The sequence below is a fragment of the Panthera uncia genome (assembly GCF_023721935.1).
Source record: "Panthera uncia isolate 11264 chromosome D3 unlocalized genomic scaffold, Puncia_PCG_1.0 HiC_scaffold_8, whole genome shotgun sequence".
Taxonomy (NCBI): Eukaryota; Metazoa; Chordata; class Mammalia; order Carnivora; family Felidae; genus Panthera; species Panthera uncia.
Window position 1 is genome coordinate 65552659 of NW_026057586.1, and position 19704 is coordinate 65572362.

Genomic DNA, 19704 nt, shown 5'->3' on the forward strand with positions numbered 1-19704 from the left:
CCCCTCTTGCTCATGGGTGAATAGTATTCTTTGTATATTCATCCATTGATGGATGCTTAGACTGTTTCCATACCTTGGCTGTTGCGAATGATGCTGCCATGAACACGGAGGTATGGATAGATATCTCTGATATCCTGTCATCACTTCTGGAATGTGCCTTTTTTAAAAATCTTATTTTCGAGAGAGAGCGTGTGAGCAGGGGAGAGGGGCAGAGGGAGAGAGACAGAGATGGAGAATCTTAAGCAGGCTCTATGCTCAGTGTGGTGCCCAATGTGGGGCTCGATCTCACAACCCTGGGCTCATGACCTGAGCCGAAATCAAGAGTCAGACGCTCAACGGACTGAGCCCCCCAGGCCCCAGAACGGGTCTTCTGACAGAGCAGCAGTATTTGGAGCATGGATTTTATGAGCCACCACCTCAGTGAGAGGGATTGCTTCGCTGAAAAGCAGAGGCTCTTCTGATTCCGGTGTCTTCATGTCTGGCGGCCACTCAGTGTTCTCTTGTTTGTGAAATAAGATCAACAGAACTCTTCTGGAAGAAACTCTTTGATATTTGAACGTCAAAATTATTAATTATTGTCATTAATAATTCATTTTTTTAAAACCTCAAGTACTACACTCACTTGTTCAACTGTTTGGCCCCGAGTTCCCTTTTATTTAAAAATTTTCTTAAATGTGTATTTATTTTTGAGAGAGAGAGACGGGGTGTGAGCAGGGGAGGGGCAGAGAGAGGGAGGGAGACGCACAATCTGAAGCAGGCTCCAGGCTCCGAGCTGTCAGCACAGAGCCCGACGCGGGGCTCGAACTCACAAACCGCGAGATCATGACCTGAGCCAAGTCGGAGGCTTAACCGACTGAGCTACCCAGGTGCCCCTTCTTATTTAAATGTTTATTCATTTTTGAGAGGGAGAGAGAGAGAGAACAAGCATGAGCGGGGGAGGGGGAGAGAGAAAGGGAGACAGAGGGTCTAATGCGGGCTCTGAGCTGACAGCCAGGCTCAAACTCAGAAACTGTGAGGTCATGACCTGAGCCGAAGTCAGACATTTAACCTACAGAGCCACCCAGGTGCCCCACCCAATTTCCCTTTTTAAAATGTATTTTTGGGGCGCCTGGGTGGCTCAGTCGGTTGAGCATCCGACTTGGGCTCAGGTCATGACCTCACAGTTCGCAAGTTCGAGCCCCGTGTTGTTCTGTGCTGACAGCTCAGAGCCAGGAGCCTGCTTCGGATTCTTTGTCTCCCTCTGTCTCTGCCCCTCCCCCCGCTCACACTCTATCTCTCTAAAAAATAAATAAACATGAAAAAAAAATGTTTAATGTATTTGTATAATAGTGAAATGTAAATGCCCACTTCAGATTTTTGTGTCCCTGGGACTTAAATGGTTGTGGGTCTGGGGCACCTGACTGGCTTAGTCAATACAGCATGCGACTCTTGATCTCAGGGTCGTGAGTTTGAGCCCCATGTTGGGCATAGAGGTTACTTAAATGAATAAATTAAATGTTTGTGGGTCTATAAGTTCTTGCCACAGAGAAGACGGGCTGGATGTGTAATACTTAGATTTTGTTACTTGAACTATGGAAAATGTCACATTTTGTGGTGTCAGAGTCCGTTTTGCTGGCAAGGACAAATCAAGAGCCAAGATCAATTAGTTACCGTCATCACCATGACGACCCCCACATTTATGGAGCACTTACTGTGTACCCGGCACTGAACCAAGCATTGCACTTCACCATAGCATTTGGTCCTCACAACCACTAGAAGCCGTGTGTGTTCATTGTCCCCCCTCTTGCAGGTAAGGAAACCAAGGCCCAGAAAAGTTAATAAATGACCCAAGGTCCACAGCTAGTATGTGGCAGAACCAGCGTGTGAAATCAGGCAGACCAACTTCGGAGTCTGCAATCCTAACCGTTGTGCTATCCTGCTTGACCAAAGGTAGAGACAGTGCAAGGTGGGGCCCCCATACCTTCTTAAGCGTGGGCCGAGCACCAAGGCTGTCTGGGTCTAAGTCACGTTCAAATCCGGAGGAAGAGGTGGGTATATGTAAGCTTCCCCGCTATGAAAGACACTAAAAGTCTGACAACAGTGTAACAGAAGCACGGAGGGGAGAAGGACTAGTTTGGGGTGGGAGGTGGGGAGATGATAAAGGTTCACAGGAGAGGTGACCCTTCCACTAACTGGGCACTGTAGGATGAGTAGGAGTTGGTTAGGTGGCCATGTTGGGGAAGGAGATTCTGGGTAGGGAAACAATATGAGCAAAGGCAGAGAGGAATAAAAACACACGGCATGCTGAGAACATGAGGTCGGAAAAGTGCAGAGGGGGTTCCATGGACAGTCAGCCAAAAGAAAAAAAAAGAAAGAAAGAAAAAGAAATGAGTTTGCCACAAGATTATGAAAGGTGCTTAAATGCTTAAAGCATGCCAAGGATTTTGGATTATGTTCCTTGACTGATGAGAAGTTATCGATAATTTTTATTTTTACTTTTATTATTATTTTTTAAAATTTATTGATTTCTTTTGAGAGAGAGAGAGAAAGAGCAAGTGAAAGAGTAGGGGAGGGGCACAGAGAGAGAGAGAGAGAGAATCCCAAGCAGGCTTGGAGCTGTCAGCACAGAGCCTGATGTGGGGCTGGAAGCCACAAACAGCGAGATCATGACCTGAGCCAAAGTCAGACGATCAACCGACTGAGCCACCCAGGCATCCCCCCCTCCCGCCCCCATCAATTATTTTTAAACAAGGGTTTAAGTCTATGGGATTGACAATTTTCTAGAAAGATTGTTTCGGTGGTCGGATTGAGAGTGGTTGGAAGGGAGGGCCCGGTGGCAGAGGGGCTAGGCTGCTGGTGTGATCAGTCATGAATGATGCTGGCAGAGGAAGGAGACAATGTAGAAAGGGGAGAGAGGTTGGGTTCCTGAGACCCTGAGCAGTTCAATAGGACAGAGACAACCAGCAATGAGGAGAGAGAGGGGAAGAGCCCTCAACGATTAGGTGAAGGCTTCCAGCCAGGATTGTGAGGGTCCTGCAGGACAAGGAACGAGTTCTCTGTCAATGCTTAGAACATTCTATTTGTGTATCCATGGAAGGAAGTTACAGACATGGCTGTAACGTTGTCACGTTAATTACAAAGGCTTTAAGGGGAAAAAAAATCTCCAAAGGGAATAAAGATTCTCTGAAAAGCATTCTTGTCTAAAGGAAGCTGCATGCAAATGGAAAAACCTTGACATTTAATTGATTTCAGTAATCGTGATGACACTGTGTTTTCATTCAGGCTGTGCAGGGGGCTTTGACACTGTGGAAAATTGACAGACAGGCCCTTGTTAAGGGAAACAAAAACGGCGCCAAGTTGCAGGGTTGAATATTTTTTTTTTTTAATAAGGAAAAAAAATAGCCCATCATTTCTAACAGTCTGAATAACATTAGCATTATTTCTCTCCTTTAGTAGATAGAATCTAAGGTGTTCCACATAATAAAAAGCAGTCTGAAGTGTGGGTAACACATTTAAAAATACTAAATAAATACCAAAAATATCTCGTTTTGTAGATTTGACGTGGGAACGACGTAGATTTCTTTTATCATCACAAAGTCAAAAGGAAAGTGCCGAGTACCTCTTTAAGAGCAAAAACAAAATGGCAACAAATAGCCCCAACTGGGTGTTGACTTGGTGACTTAATCACCCATAAATAAGTTTAAAACTCATCTGTTTGTACATTCTTAGAAAGACCCCAAAGGCAAAGGAACTAAAAAAACCAACAGCCCAGACACTTAAACCACTCTCGTTAATCATATTAGTAGTATACCATCGGTATTGTTGTTTCAAAGCTGTGAGGTATAGGGATGCCTGAGTGGCTCAGTCGGTTGAGTGCCTGACTTCAGCTCAAGTCATGATCTCACCATTCATGAGTTCGAGCCCTGTATCAGGCTTGCTGCTGTCAGTGCAGAGCCTGCTTTGGATCTTCTCTCTCTTTTTTTCTCTCTGCCATTCCCCCACTCATTTTCTCTCTCTCTATCTCTCTCTCAAAAATAAATAGACATTAAAACCTGTTAGGTATGTGCATGGTGAATAAACTATACAGTAAATGCATTCTTACATCAAGGTTGTTAGAAGCCAAAATTTTCAGCCTAAGGGAAAAGACATAAAAATACAAAGTCAGCCAAATGAGTGAATTGGAAATCCTATCAGCTCCTGAGTATCTTCTCTTGGAACATTTCTTGTGCTTTCCAGCTTCCGTCACTATAAATACCTGATAATAATGACCAACCCAATAGTAATGACCTAGACTGTAGTCTTGGGGAACAATTTCCTGGTAAAGGGAACCAGAGCTCCTCGGAGCAATGGCTGATTCCAGAGCTGGGCAGGAAATGTACCAAGATGGTGATGGGACATTGTGTTTCATCTGAAAGCGAGGAAGCCATCAAAGACTACTGTGATTGCATCAAAAGGACTCAGGAAACACCTCACTGGCTCCCATTCCCCTCTGGACTCCCTGATCCTCTAAAAAAATAACAACTTCAATGCATTAAAATACATCAAATATATCAAAGTCCATGAATTCTTGATGATACTGAAAACAATGCAAAATAAGCAAGCAAACAAACAAAAAGCCTAAAACTCCCTGGCTCCCTTTGGACGATGTTAAAGAACCAAATCATTATTCTGAAAATTGGTAAATAAAAGACTCAAGCAGTTATTTTACCTTTCCTATAGGAATTGCATTAGTGTAATGAAATAGTTGATGAAGAAAAGCTTTCTCCATAAGAGCAGTCCAACTCTTCCATGGGGAATAATGAAAGAGTATTATAGTTAGAATAGCACCATTTTGCAAATAAGGAAATAATGGATCTAGGCAATGGTCATCACTGACTGCTAACATTCCCCCCAAAAGAGACCACCAGACATTACACGTCTTCTGGTGGAATAACTCAAGTCCCTAGAAAACATTCTTGCCCCAAACTCAAACCTGAATTAGGTCAAAACTCTAATGATAAATTTATAGGAAATACAAAGGATAGAGGAACACATAAAAAGACACCATGTGAATACAATCAACAAAATCCAGATGTGAGAAACTTTATGGAGCTAATGAGCCAGTTTTTTCATAAATAGGTTGCTAGGAAAATTTAAAGAGAGAGAGAAGCTAAGATAAAGGGAACTAAACAGACATATCAGCCAAGCACAAATGTGTGGACCTTGTTTAAATCCTAACTCAATCAAGTCCGCCGTAAAAAAAATCTGGAGGGCAGAGAAACAACCAGGGAAATTTGAACGCTGACTGGGTTTTTGCTAACATTCATGAATTATTGTTAAGGTTTTTGTTAATGATGACTTAGGGCTATGTTTTTTTAAGGTAGACTCCACACCCATCATGGGTCTTGAACTCATGCCCCTGAGATCATGAGTTGTGTGCTCTACCTACTGAGCCAGCCAGGGGCCCCAAGGCTGTGTTTCAAAAATTTTTTTTAACATTTATTTATTTTTGAGAGACAGAGACAGAGCATGAGTAGGGGAGGGGCAGAGAGAGAGGGAGCCGGCTCCAGGCTCTGAGCTGTCAGCATAGAGCCCGACGCGGGGCTTGAACTCACGGACTGTGAGATCATGACCTGAGCTAAAGTCGGACGCTTAACCGACTGAGCCACCCAGGCGCCCCCCCCCCCAAGGCCATGTTTTTAAAAAGAGAGAGAATAACTATCTTTTAAAGAGATGCATACTGAAATATACATGGATGGAATGATATAATGTCTGGAATTTGCTTCAAATAATCCAGTTTGGGGGATGGGAGCGGGTAGATAAGGGATGAAACAAGAATGCCCATGAATAATGACTACTGAATCTTCATGATGGATTATAGGAGTATTATTATTATTGTTATTGTTTTGCTTTTGTACATATTTGAAATTTTCCGTAATAAAACGCTTAGGAAAAAGAAACACCAACATGGCAGTTCTCATTTAGGGATGTATCCTAGGACAGATGTATCAGGATTCTTTGAATTTCAGAAACCAAAATGGCACAGCTATTTCAATCTCATCAATGGTGAACTTTCCCTAAGAAATCAGGACCTGGACGTTTACCTAATTAGAATAGGGCTGATCTTATTAGAACAGAGGTAGACAGAGATTTGTACTTTAAACCTATACTCCCAATTGCCTTTAGTCATCCCTCCTTGAATTTCTCAACCTATCTGAATCTGAGTTCACCTATCTCCCTCTCAAATGAACAGGAGAGATCAATTCCTCCCCCAGTGCCCACGTCTATGAAAATGGCCCCAACAGTTACCCTGTTGCCAAAACCAGAAACCTGGGAGTCACCTGTACCATTTCCTCTTTCCTGGTTCTCTCCAATCCCCCATGGCCCAGCCATATTGATTGTGGGCCTTCCTAGAGGCCCTTTGAGTCACCTTCGCCCCATCCAGGTCACCATCATATATTTTCCTGGACTCTTACAATTGCCTTCTTACTGATCTCTCACTGCTTAAAAATGTTCTGCGGATCCCGATAATCCTCAGAACAAAACACAAACTCCTTACCACGTGTTGCTGGAGATCCAGCATCTGACAAGCCTGGCAAGGAACAGGTGCTCAACAGCCACTGTTAACTTAGGTGGTGACTTAATCTCTGAGAAATCTTCTTAGCTAAAGTTATCTCCCTCACCAAGCTGTCAGCGTCTCTAAACTCGACCTTAGCTTCTCATTTCTGACCCCAGCCTTTAATTCCAGGCATCTGCTTTTAAAATGCACGTTCACTTTTATAATAGTTGTAATAAAAGGGGCGCCTGGGTGGCTCAGTCGGGTAAGCGTCTGACTCTCGGTTTCAGCTCAGGTCATGATCCCTCGGTTGGTGCGTTCAAGCCCCGCGTCGGGCTCCCCGCTGACAGTGCGGAGCCTTCTTGGGATTTTTCTTCCTCTCTCTCTGCCTCTTCCCTATTCACTCTCCATCTCTCTCTCAAAATAAATTTTTAAAAAATTAAAAAAAAAAAAAAGATCGTGGAAACCCAAGAAATGCTTGAGCCTGAGAAGTGCTACTTATGAGCTGCATGCCTCAATGAAGCCCTCTGGAACTTTATATCTTGTTCTGTATTTCGTGGACAATGAAGCTAACTTTACAGGGGCACTGTATAATCTAGGGATTATTTTCATGAAGCGTCTTCTCTGTTTCACACATGGTGGCTACTCTGTAAATAACTACAGTTTAGAGGATTAATAACTATAAAGAAAAAATCGTAAATGAGAAATGGAGGTATTCAAAGTAAAGACGGTGACAGAAAATTCTCGAGCAGCCCAAGACATAAATTTTGTAGGTGAGATCAACACTTTGGCGAGTGCGTTTGGAGGGGCAACGCTTGCTTTAGGTACAAGGGTAACTTCATCTCGACCGAGTCAATGTAAAACAAAAACCAGGAACATGGATGGCACCCAAGTATTTCTGTAATAATTCATTTGTCATCACCTATTTCGATACGCATGCTGCATAGCAGCTCCCAAATCTCCGTGGTCCGTAACAAACCACACTTACTTCTCTCCCCGCCGCCCCCCTCCCCGGGTCTGGGTATTGGATTCAGGGCAGTTCCATGTTGGGACCAGGATGAAGAAGCAGTGGCTGCCTGGAGTAAAGCCAAGTCAACAGAACACAGGTGTATATAAGACCTCTGCTTATATGCGTCGGCCAAAACAAATCACAGGGGCTCGTCTCGAGTCTGTGGGTTGGGGGAGTCCACTCTGTCTACACTGAAGCTATGGCCAAACTGGGGGAGAAGGAAGAGCCTTGAACCCAGCGGTGCTGTCACAGTAGCTCAAAGAGCCATACATTTTTATCTCAACCATCATTCAAACTGTTTTGTGTTCTCAGCATGGCACAACCTACTGCGGGCAATTATTCCATTATTTATCCTTGGCAAGGAAAGTAGGATTTTTCTGATTTTTTTTTTCCTCCTGATAAAGAAATAACAGTGATGACCATAGCCATAATTGGCTGTTTGCCCTATGCCCTGCGGCTTCGGTATGGAGGTCTTTTTTACATCCTTTCACATTTTACATCCTGGGAGAAAGGAACCGTGGTGCTCACATTTTAGAGAAGGAAGTCGAAACGTTGGAGAGTTAAGTGACTTCCCCAGGGTCACACACACAATGTGAGGCATGTGACTAAAATCTATTTTTAAACTTCCTCCTTTATCCTCAAGGGATGTCTCTGATTATATAGCATTTTCTTTTCCTAAACTCGTTATTTGAGAATAGATTTAGGGAGGTCCCCTGAGGTCTAGACTCAGAATTAGCATTCAGTCACCTTGGCCTCATTCTGTTGGCCAAAGAAAGTCATGTGGTCTAACTCGGCTCCACCCTCTCAGTGGAGAGGGAAGAGGGAGTGAATATTTCTTGAAAAATAACCTACCCCATTTCTGAGTGCCTGGGTGGCTCAGACAGTTGAGGGTCCAACTCTTGATTTTGGCTCAGGTCACGACCTCATGGTTCATGGAGTTGACCCCCCTCAGGCTCTGTGCTGACAGTTTGGAGCCTGCTTGGGATTCATTCTCTCCCACTGTCTCTGCCCCTCTTCCCTCCATCTCTCTCAAAGTGAATAAATAAACATTAAAAAAAAACTACCCCATTTTACTATGTACCCCCTGTTGTGGATCAGTTATAAAAATCTCAAATCAAGGTGTTTCTGGGGTCTTTGAACTTTCCCCAGTGAGCACAAGAACGAACTGCAGAGGTTCTAGAAGCTGTAATCAATGCCAGACTGTTGGAAACGTGCTTCTCCTCACCAATATCCGTGTGCCTCTACCCTGAACACCTGCAAGACTACATTTCCCAGCTCCCCTGTATGCAGATAGGGCCATGTGACTTCTTCCAGCCAATGGAATGAGACCGAATGTGTAACGTGCTGGCTCTGGGCCAAGGCAGTTAAACATGGATGCACCCTTCTCTCTGTGCTCTTTACTCCTCTGTTCATTGAATATAGAAAATACAGTGAGGGTCTTCAAGGCCCTTGGGCGTGGAGGAGCTCTCAGATGCAAGAAGGCTGGGTCCCCGAATGAGCAGAGTGTCTTCCAACCCACAGTACTCTGGACCACTTTGACGAGTGCCATTGTGTTAAGTCACTGAGATTTGGGAATATTTGTTATAGCTGTTAGTACATAGCAACTAATATAATTCTCCTTCCTGATGGCCCCTAATGGTACCAGTTGAAGCCATTTCCTTTGAGTTAATTTCAGTAAACTATAGCTTCTATAAAATTTATGCATGTGAGTGTTCATTCCTTTTTTTAATGTTTATTTATTTTTTTTTTTGAGGGAGCATAAGTGGGGGAGAAGCAGAGAGAGAGGAGGACAGAGGATCTGACAGCAGCAAGCCTGATGTGGGGCTTGAACGCACCAACTGCGAGATCCTGACCTGAGCCGAAGTAGGTTGCTCAACCGTCTGAGCCACCCAGACGCCCTGTATGTGAGTGTTTATTCTTGACAAATGGTCTGAAGGTCTAATTCAGCCATCCCCCAACCCTTCCCACTTTTGACTATATGACTCTGAGTTTTGCCAGGGGTGTGGGGGGGGGGGATCATCCTTTCTCTAATCTTAGCTGATGTGCTTCTGCAAAAGGTAACTCCGCCCCCCCCCCCCCAAGCTGGGTTCGAGGGGTAAGGCACATGACTTGGGCCAAGCCAATGAGGTTATTGAATTCCCCTAGCTCAGTGATTATTCCAGAGATGGACACATCCCCTAAGCAGGTCCAAATTTAATCTCAGGACTTTAGCTGGGCAAGTTGAAATAGACTGTGGCTGTCTTTCACTAGGCATTAACAAGTAAGATGATAGCCGGGGGAGATACTGGCAGTCGTCCCGTAATTCTGAAGGAAGCCAGCCTTAGGAGGAAGCGGGCACTATGGATTGTAGAACAGAACAATGAAGACAGAGGCTCCCCGGTATCATTGTCAAGCCACCAGATCAAGCCTCGTCTGAAGATGATGTACTATTGGACTTTTCAGTCAAAAGAGGTCAATAAATAGCTCTTATGGTTTCAAGCCAACTGGTTGAGTTCTCATTACTCCTACCCAAAGTGGTCTCAATGGATTCAGCATTATCACCTTTATCATCAAATAAAAAATTTATCAGAAAAGGTAAGAGTAAATGATATTAAAAGAGGTGATCTTCAGAAACGACTTCTAGTTGTAAAATTTAGAGTTTATGAGGCCCAGTCCGAATTCCTAGCACTTAGTAATCTATACGTGGAAGTATCTAATTATCTGGACAACCAAAGAGTCTAATTATGAGGAAGCTTTGGGCAGAAAGATGATGAATATTCCATAAAAGAAGTATAGACCTTCCCACACATGGCCAAAATCTCTCGATGACCCTCCATCATTCTTAATGGATTCCAGAAGACTCTATATGACCTGGCTCCTGCCCACCTCTCAGACCTTATTGACTGTACTCCCACCCATCCCTCTCAGCTGACTGAACTTTTAATTCTCAGAGCTCATTCCTGCCCCAGAACCTTTGTACTTGCCCTTCTCCTGGCTTCTCCTCCTTCTGGCATCTACCCAGATCTCCATTCCTCCTCAGAGAGACCTTGGCCGACCACCCATCTACAGGGCTCTCCCTCTGTGATATTCTACAAATCACTGTTTAATTCCTCCCCTGTAATTCCTACAACCTAGCGGTGTCTGGTTCATTTAGTCACCTGCTATCTCTGTCTCCTGTTAAAATAAGAGTTCTTCAAGGGCAGAGCCCTTGTCCGTTCTGGTGTCCCCATGTCTCCAACACCTGGCACCGTGCCTGACACTGGCTGCCACTGTGTAAAAAATAAAGCCTTAGATGCCCAATGGAGGCAATAGTATCCTTTGGAGAGGGGTGGGGAATGGAAGGGACTCGTGGTGTTGTCATAGGGTTGGGGGTTTGGTTGGGAGTTTCTGGGCCAAAGGCAGAGTGACATGGTCCAGGGGCAGGTTGTTGCTTGGGGTTGCTTTTCCAGTGTATTCAGAGAGCATTTTCATAAAGGAACGATGTGGTAAGAAAGAGAAAGGAGAGGGGAGAGGAGAGATTGACAAACAGAGACAAAAGAAGAGAAGCCTCTTCATCCGGAACAAGGTGGAAGAAACAATTAGAAGCTTTGCCACACGGGTCACTTCATTTCTGCCTGGTATTTGGGGGTCTGGGCTCTCTCTGCACCTTATGACCCCCATGAGTTTCTCCTCCCAGGTACAATCTGGGAGGATCCATCTGGGGGAAGAAAAGGACACTCCCGGCCATTGCATTTCGGCATTATCATTTCTTTCCACTCCCTTGTCATGAAGTGGGAATAAAGGTCGCTCTCCTAATTTCAGAAGAATTGAGAATGAGTTTTCTTTAGGCAGGAGGGTAACTTCCCCCTCCTCCTCTCGCTGCTGCTAGCTCAGATCCACCTGCCCCTCTGGGTTTCAGGGGGACCCCTCTCAATCAAAATACCGTTCCTAAATGTAAATCTCAAAGCAGAAATGCAAAAGGACACCAAAGGCACCTGTAGCCTTTTTTTTTATTTTTTATTTTAGCTGAGAAACAGAACATACGATCCTAACCTACTTCTCTTTTTCTCCTCTTTCCTTTTTATTTCTTTTCCTAGCAGATAAGGAAAGATGAAGCTGCTTCCTTTAGGGCTTAATTTTCAGAAAGATAATGTCGTACTGGGCTGTAAGCTCAGAAAAGTGCTCTGGAAATTGATATGAAACAGATCTGACGTGGCGGTTGTCAGAAGGCAAAGGAGACCATTAGTTTCCTTGTCTTTCATGTTCCCTCGTTTTGAACATTTTCCTGTCGTTGCGGATGCACCAGCCTCCGCACACGCGGCTGCGGGCACTGCCGTGTGGCTATTGTCGCCTGTGGTCTCCGTGTTACTTACCCGCCTCTTCCGGTCCATCTTGTTGACCTGATCCGTGTTGTCACTATTTCAGGGACAGTTCTGGATCCAGACATCCAGTTCTGGATCCTGGATGGAAAAAGAGGTGACCATCCACATTTCACCGAGGACCCGTGGCCCAGAAATAGTAAATGTTTGTTCGACAAGGGATTTATTACCTTTCATGCCATGACTAAAGTTTAACTTTCATTGACCGACTGCTCCATCCAAATCGGTAAAAATAAATACTCGGGAACGAGTGTCATGGCCCTTTCACTGGCTTCCCCAGAGTCCGACTCCCCACTAAGCCAAACTCTCTACAGCACTTCATCTGAAAAGCAAAAATATAGCCATGCCAGGCGCTGGTATCACACAGTCCATGGCTCCCTAGTGCCCTCTGAACTCAGTCCACACTCCTTACCCAAACTTCAAGGTGCTGCAGGGTCTGGCTCTTTATTGACATCTCCAGCTTATTCTTGCCCCTGCCGTCTCAGAGGCTAGGGGCCAGAATAGGTGCATCACTGAGGGGTCGGTCGCAGAAGCAGCACCATGCCGTGTTACGGGATACGTAGGACCTTACAGGAATCAGAACACACACGTGTGTGTGGAAGAAGCTGGGGAAGCAAAGGTCCACGAAGGGGAGCTGTGGCTGCAGAGAGCTCACTAAGCACGAGTTACTGAGCATCATTACAAGAACTGGTGACGTAAAACATCCAGAGCTCGCAGGGATATCTGGCCCTTGTCGTGTCCCGCTGAAGCAGATCTCCGTGAAGGGGGCTGATGTAGGAGTGTCCGCCCCTCACTGCTTGTGAAAGTCTGGGACACAGGAGAATCCGGCAGAGTGGGACGGGGTGGGGAAGAAGGCAGACACTGTCCGTCCACGCCCCGTGGCCTCACGTTTAAGTTGGCATTGCTTCCTTCCTTCCCGTCCTCCCTCCCTCCCTTCCTCCCGGCAGACATCTTGAGTCTGGTCCAAAGCGGGCCCAGGGAAGAGCGAAGCCTGCGAAGGTGGCCCAAGCACATGCAATTTCCATTTTATTAAAAAGGACATGTGTTTGGGGGTGTCTGGGTGGCTCAGTTGGCTAAGCGTCTGACCCTTGGTTTCTGCTCAGGTCAGGATGTCACAGTTCGTGAGTCCAGGCTCCATGCTGACAGGGAGGAGCCTGCTTGGGATTCTCTCTCTCCCTCTCTCTCTCTCTCTGCCCCTCCCCCACTTGCGCTCTATGCCTCTCTCAAAATGAATAAATACAACTTTAAAAATCAATAAGTAAAAGGGACATATGTTTCCAACGTTGCAAAACCACAATCCAGCTCAACTGTTGCCTTTTTTTAAGTTTATTTATTTAATTTTGAGAGAGAGAAGGGGGGAGGGGCAGAGAGAGAGAGAGAGAAGGAGAGAGAGAATCCCAACGAGGCTCCGCACTGTAAGCACAGAGCCCGGTGTGGGGCTCGAACCCAAAACTGGGAGATCATGACCTGAGCCAAGATGAAGAGTCGCTTGCTTGCTGGGGGCGCCTGGGTGGCTCAGTCGGTTGAGGGTCCAACCTTAGCTCAGGTCACGATCTCACGGTTCGTGAGTTCAAACCCCATGTTGGGCTCTGTGCTGACAGCTCAGAGCCTGGAGCCTGCTTCGGATTCTGTGTCTCCCTCTCTCTGCCCCTCCCCTGCTCGTGCCGTGCTGTCTCTCTCTCTCGCTCTCAAAAATAAATAAAAACATTAAAAAAAATTTTATTAAAAAGTTTAAAAAACAGCACCTCCTTATTGGGAATCAAGTGACACAGAAGTCTGAAAAGGAAAAAAAACTAAACGTTATGTCTCCCTGCCAGCCCCACTCACTCTTTGTTTTATCATCAAACCAGCAGAAGCCCAAAGAGGTTAAGTGTCTCACCCCTCATCACACAGCCTTATCATTTTGGCTTTATGAAGGAGGCTCTTATGAGTGATCTATCTCTTAAAAGGCTACGCTCTCAAAGCCCGTTCTCCAAAGTGCATCGTCATCCACCCGAGAGGTCCGAGAGTGTCTTCACTTAACACAATTTGCATTGATCATTGTGGTTGCAATTTCCACTTTGACATGAAATTGGGCAGACTGAGTGATTGTCAGGCTGCTGTAGGGTGGTTCTTATGGGGTGGTTGTACGACCGGAGCAACCACGGATGAGGGGCTGGCCTCGGTCTTGGGGACTCAATTTTATAATTTACTTGAGCCAAGTCAATGAATTACAAATTTATATTTGCAGTGACCGGAATGCTTGTGGACACATGATCTGGCTCAGGGGCTTTCAAAGTCGTTGATCCTGGCCCACCGTAAGAAGTACATTAAAATTTTTTTTTAGTGTTTATTTATTTTTGAGAGAGAGACAGAGTGTGAGTGGGGGAAGGGCAGAGAGAGAAGGAGACACAGAATCCGAAGCAGGCTCCAGGCTCCGAGCTGTCAGCACAGAGCCCAATGCCAGGCTCGAACTCACGAACTGCAAGATCATGACCTGAGATGAAGTCGGACGCTTACCGACTGAGCCACCCAGGCGCCCAAAGAAGTACATTTTATGAAGCAGCACACACACACACACACACACACACACCAGCACACATCTGTACCTCTGAAACAAACGTCTCACAAAACAATGCTTAAAACTAACTCTGTGACTCACTCTAATGATTTTTACTCCATTCTATTTGACTTCATTTTAAAATGCTGCTTGCATCTGTCTAGATGTATTTCGTGACCTACCACCCATCAGTCTTGAGTCACGGCTTCAAAATCGCTGATCTAGGGCGCCTCTTCTTTCAATCAAGAAATCTCAGAAGTGGAATTAATCACCAAAGTGCTCATTCTGCCTTGAATCAGAGTCAAGCGTGTCTGAGGGTTTGGAGGGCAAGTTCAGAGAGGCTGCCGTCGGTCCGCCTGGGTTACTTCTGCTCCACGATGGGGCTCACTTCTCAGTGACCACACTGGTTCACGTTGCCAAGCAGTGATCATCGCTCCCGTTTATTGAGGGTTTACAGTGCGCTACCTGATGGAGAGTCAAAGAGGAAGAAAGAGGTCTGATAATAAGGTAGAAAGAAGTGGATAGACACAAGCAAGAGAAAGCAGCCCTCTGTCAAAGTTCCCACCCAGACACAAGTGTCCTGGAAATCGAGTTGTTTTAGCACCTGCCGGCGTCCTTGAGATGTGGCAGGGGAAACACCTGCCACTGACTTGTCAGGGTCACCGAGCATGATACAGTTCGCAAAGCCTTAGGAGAAAACCCCCAGTAAGGGTTTCACGCGGGAAGGGCTGCTCAGGTTCTAGGGTGGGGGCTCAGGACCGCAAATCTTCCCAGCATTCCTGTCATGAGATGAGGGAAAGCAGATGCACAGTCCTCCTGGCGTCCCAGGTGGGAATTCTGTGCACAAGATGCTCCTTGATGGAAAAAGAGACATTAGGGAAAAAGAGCCTTCTTGTTTGTTTGTTTTGCATTTGGGAACTCCAGGCAGGCTGCAGGCTGTACGTCTTCGTCTGCTTCTGATCAAGTTCATGTAGATAGCGAATCTCATGGCTGCATATTCTGTTATTTAACCGGTCAATATCAGTGTGTGGGAGAACACTGGGCTCACAAAAGACAGACGCCCTCTCTTCTGATGCCCTGAGTGAAGCAATCAAGGCAAGAAGGGTTGGGAATGGGAGCTAACGGTCGACACGAAATTTTCATCTACTTAGATCGTAAATAACTAGACCAAGTTGTAAATAACAACTAGATCCAGATCTAAAACACTGGCAGCCCTCCAGGAGGCTCCCTCCTGCCCTCCCAGTCAGTCCCCACCTAAGGTAACCCATTCTTCGGACCGACGGCAGCAATTAGTTTTTGCTTGTTTTTCAATTGCGTGTAAATGGCTCCATAACATATGCATTCTTTTGTGTCTGACTCCTTTGACTCACAATTATGTTCGATTTATGCATGTGGCTGCACGCACCAGTGGTTCGTGCTTTTTCATTGCTGCGTTGTATTTCCATTGTATGGCCATGCTATGATTTGTCCATTCCACAGTTGAGGGATGTCTGGACTCTTTCTGTTTTGGCTGTGAATAAACCTGCTGTGAACATCTGAGTACAGATTTTTTGGGGAGTGGGGAGGGGGGCATACCTAAGTACTCATTTCTGTAGGAAATATGCATATCTTGGAGTAAAATTCCTTGGTCATATGGTAAATGCATATTTAGCTTTAGCAGATTCTGCCAATTTTCCAAAACGGTCAAACCAATTTACACTCACAAGAGCAGTGTATAAGAGCTCCATCTGTTCTGTGTCCTTGTCAACATTTGGGTTTTGTTTGTACTTTTTAATTTTAGCCATTCTAACATAAAACACTGTTATAGGCATCATTCTACGTTGTACGGGTTATCTTGAATCTTTCTGACAAGCCTGTTACTGGTCCCACTTTCTCTTCTTTTTTTTTTTTTTATGCATTTATTTATTTTTGAGACACAGAGAGAGCACAAGTGGGGAGGGGCAGAGAGAGAAGGAGACAGAATCCAAAGCAGGCTCCAGGCTCCGAGCTGTCAGCACAGAGCCCGATGCGGGGCTCGAACCCACAAACCGTGAGATCATGACCCGAGCCGAAGTCGGACGCTTAACCGACTGAGCCACCCGGGGGGCCCCCTGGTCCCACTTTCTGAATAAAGAACCAGAAGCCTTGGGAAGTCAGGGCATTTGCCTAAGGTTCCCCCAACCAGAGTGAATTAAAGTTGAGAATCCAACGGTGCAGGTAACACCCTGGTTCCTGGTCCATATGCTGAGCCACGACCAATTCTCACTGTCACCTACCAAACCAGTGTTTAGGGGCGCGATCCCACGGACCTCATCCCCATGGGTAATCGTATTATTCCATTAAGCAACACCTCTGAGTCTGGGCTTGTACCCTCACTCCATTCTTGACCCCCCAGGGTCCTATATTGCTGGAACTAGCTCTTTTCCATTACTCAGAGCATAAATTTCATCGAAACCATACCCTTTTGTCCCCTAACAAATAGCAATTTACTTGAACCAGTGACCAAGGATTTCATTCTCTTGAGGGGAGGAGAGATTTCCAAGGCTGCGGGGACAGTTTCTAGGGTGCCCCCCCCCCCCGTGATCCCGTCTCTTGGTGTTCACACCCTTTGGGCAGTTACCTCTCGTGGGGTGTGGGCAGGATCAGTGGCTGGCTTTGAGCTAGTACACCACGCAAGGGGAATGAGTCTATAAGATTATAATGCCCCTCTTGTGATGCATCGTTGAGGCACATGGCCATGCTCAGGAGGTCTAAGTCACAAGAAGCTGGCTGTCACTTCTAGGAGCTAAGGGCAACCTCTGGCCCACAGTCAGCAAGAACCTGAGGCCCTAAATCCGACAGGCCCCAAGGAACTACATGTCAGTGGGACCCACACAAACTTGGAAGCTTCTCCAGCCAAGGCTCAGATGCGACGGTGGCCCCAGCATGTTCTTGATCGCAGCCTCGTGAGCCCCTGAATGGAGGGGGCTCATCCCTACCCAGACCCCTGCTCATCCCTACCCAACCCCCCATGCACAGGGGCTTTGAGGTGCTAAGTGTCGCCTTCAGCTGCAAAGTTTGTGGGCACGTGACTCCCCAGCGATCACTAACGCAAAAGCCACTGCAAAAGTCACTGCACGGAGATGGCAAATGCAATCAAAACACCCGATCTGATCAGCCAACAGATCTCTCCCAGGTTAAGTGCTGGTAGGAAACAACCACAGCGTTTCTAGATGGGGGGAAACTCCCCGTGGGGATGCTAAAGTCCTGCACCTTGTGACCAGCAGATGAAGGTTTTGGAGCCCAACATCCCCGTGATGTCTGGACTGTGATCCCACAGTCTTGGGAAATCACTTTCTCTCTCGCACATCTGTTGGGTTCCAAGTGTGATTGGAGCAGTCCTAAAGACTCCCGAGGGGGCTGTTGGCTGGAGTAACATTTCTTGAGCAAGGGTTCAGAGTTTCCCAATATGTGCTGGGTGTCCATACGGATGGGAGCTGGATTGATGGGGCAGCAAACGTGGGTGAGCACAGGGGAGAGGTCAGGTTCTGTCAGATAAGCCCCGGCACCCGGATCCTGCCTGTGACTCTGCATCTCACTCCCTCCCACCACCCCCTCCCCCGCAGCAGGCTGACCCCACGGAGTCACCATTTGCATGTGGCATCTATTTGCATAGCACACACTGGTCCCTGGCACTTGCTAGGAGGAGGCAAAACAGACGTTTCTTTTCAAGGCCTCCGGGGTGGGAGCGTTTTGCCCCGATGCTGTTCGTCACTCTTGTTTGTTTAGAAAAATGAAGGCCTCCATGGACAGAACTACCATTTGTTTGCTCCCTCGCAGTCCTATATAAAGCAGTTTGTAAGGAAAGTCCTCCAGAAAAATTTGGCATCACCCTCTCCCTCTCCCCAACCCCCCCCCGCCTGGCTCATGTCTTTTTCTGGGCTTATGTTAAAGGCAAGGGAAGGTCATTATCCAGAGAGCTGCCAGAGCTCCCGTGAGCAAGGCCAACCGGACCATGTCACGTCTCTGCTTGATGCCGTCCATGGCTCCCCATTGCTCTCAAGGCACAGACCCCACTCTTTGGAGTGGACTTCATGGCCCTGCAAGGGTGTGACTTCTGCCCCGTCTCGGTCTCAGGCTTCACCTCACCCTTCGTCCCCGGGCTGTCCACGAACGCTTCTCCTACTCAGGGCTTATGCCCAAGCTTCTACTGCCGCCCGGAAGTCCTCTCCCCTCCTCTTTCTTCCCCCCTTCAGTTCTCAGCTTCAGTGTCACCTCCTCAGAGAGGGCCTCCTGGATCCACACCTTCTTGTGAGGTCCCCCGTCACAGGCACGATCACGCAGCACATAGAGCGATCTTAATTCAAGAGTCAGTTACATGCTAATGAAGTATACTTGCTAGAATGTTATCCTGTGAAGGTAGGGGTGTCCACCTGGCCCCTATTGTCATCCAGGGCCTTGCACACAGTAGGCCCCAACAAATACTTGCTAAATAAAGCACTGATACAATAAAGGAATCTGGGAATACATGAATGAATGGGGAGCAGTGTCATTATTTACTTATTTATTTATTTATCTTAAAATATTTTTTAACATTTATTTATTATTTATTAAAAAAATTTTTTTTTATGTTTATTTATTTCTGAGACAGAGAGAGACAGAGCATGAGATGGGGAGGGGCAGAGAGAGAGGGAGACCCAGAATTGGAAGCAGGCTCCAGGCTCCGAGCTGTCAGCACAGAGCCCGACGCGGGGCTTGAACCCACAAACTGTGAGATCATGACCTGAGCCGAAGTCGGTCACTCAACCGACTGAGCCACCCAGGCGCCCCACGTTTATTTAATTTTAAGCGAGAGACAGAGTGCAAGTGGGGAGGAGCAGAGAGAGAGAGGGAGACCCAGAATCTGAAACAGGCTCCAGGCTCTGAGCTGTCAGCACAGAGCCCGACGCGGGGCTCGAACTCACAAACTGCGAGATCATGACCTGAGCCGAAGTCGGACGCTCAACCGACTGAGCCACCCAGGCGTGCCGCAGTGTCATTTTTTAGATCTGAGACCTTCCTTGGCTCCTTGGAGAGACTCATCTTTCAAAAACGATCACTTTAGGTTTGGGGTTCATGGTGGCTGGACTCTGATTCCCTCCAGGGGATGGATGTTTGCCTTTGGAGGGGCCGGGTTTGGTGACACGGACTCCGTGAAGGTTGGCAGGCTGGGACGGCAGGGGGTGACACTGGGCTGGTCATGGTGACAGGAAGGGGAGCTTCAGGGCTGGAGTGGTTCCAATCCCCACATAAGCCTGAGATACTTCAGAATTGGCCTGGAGAAGGCGATTCTCGGAGGGAGAGCATT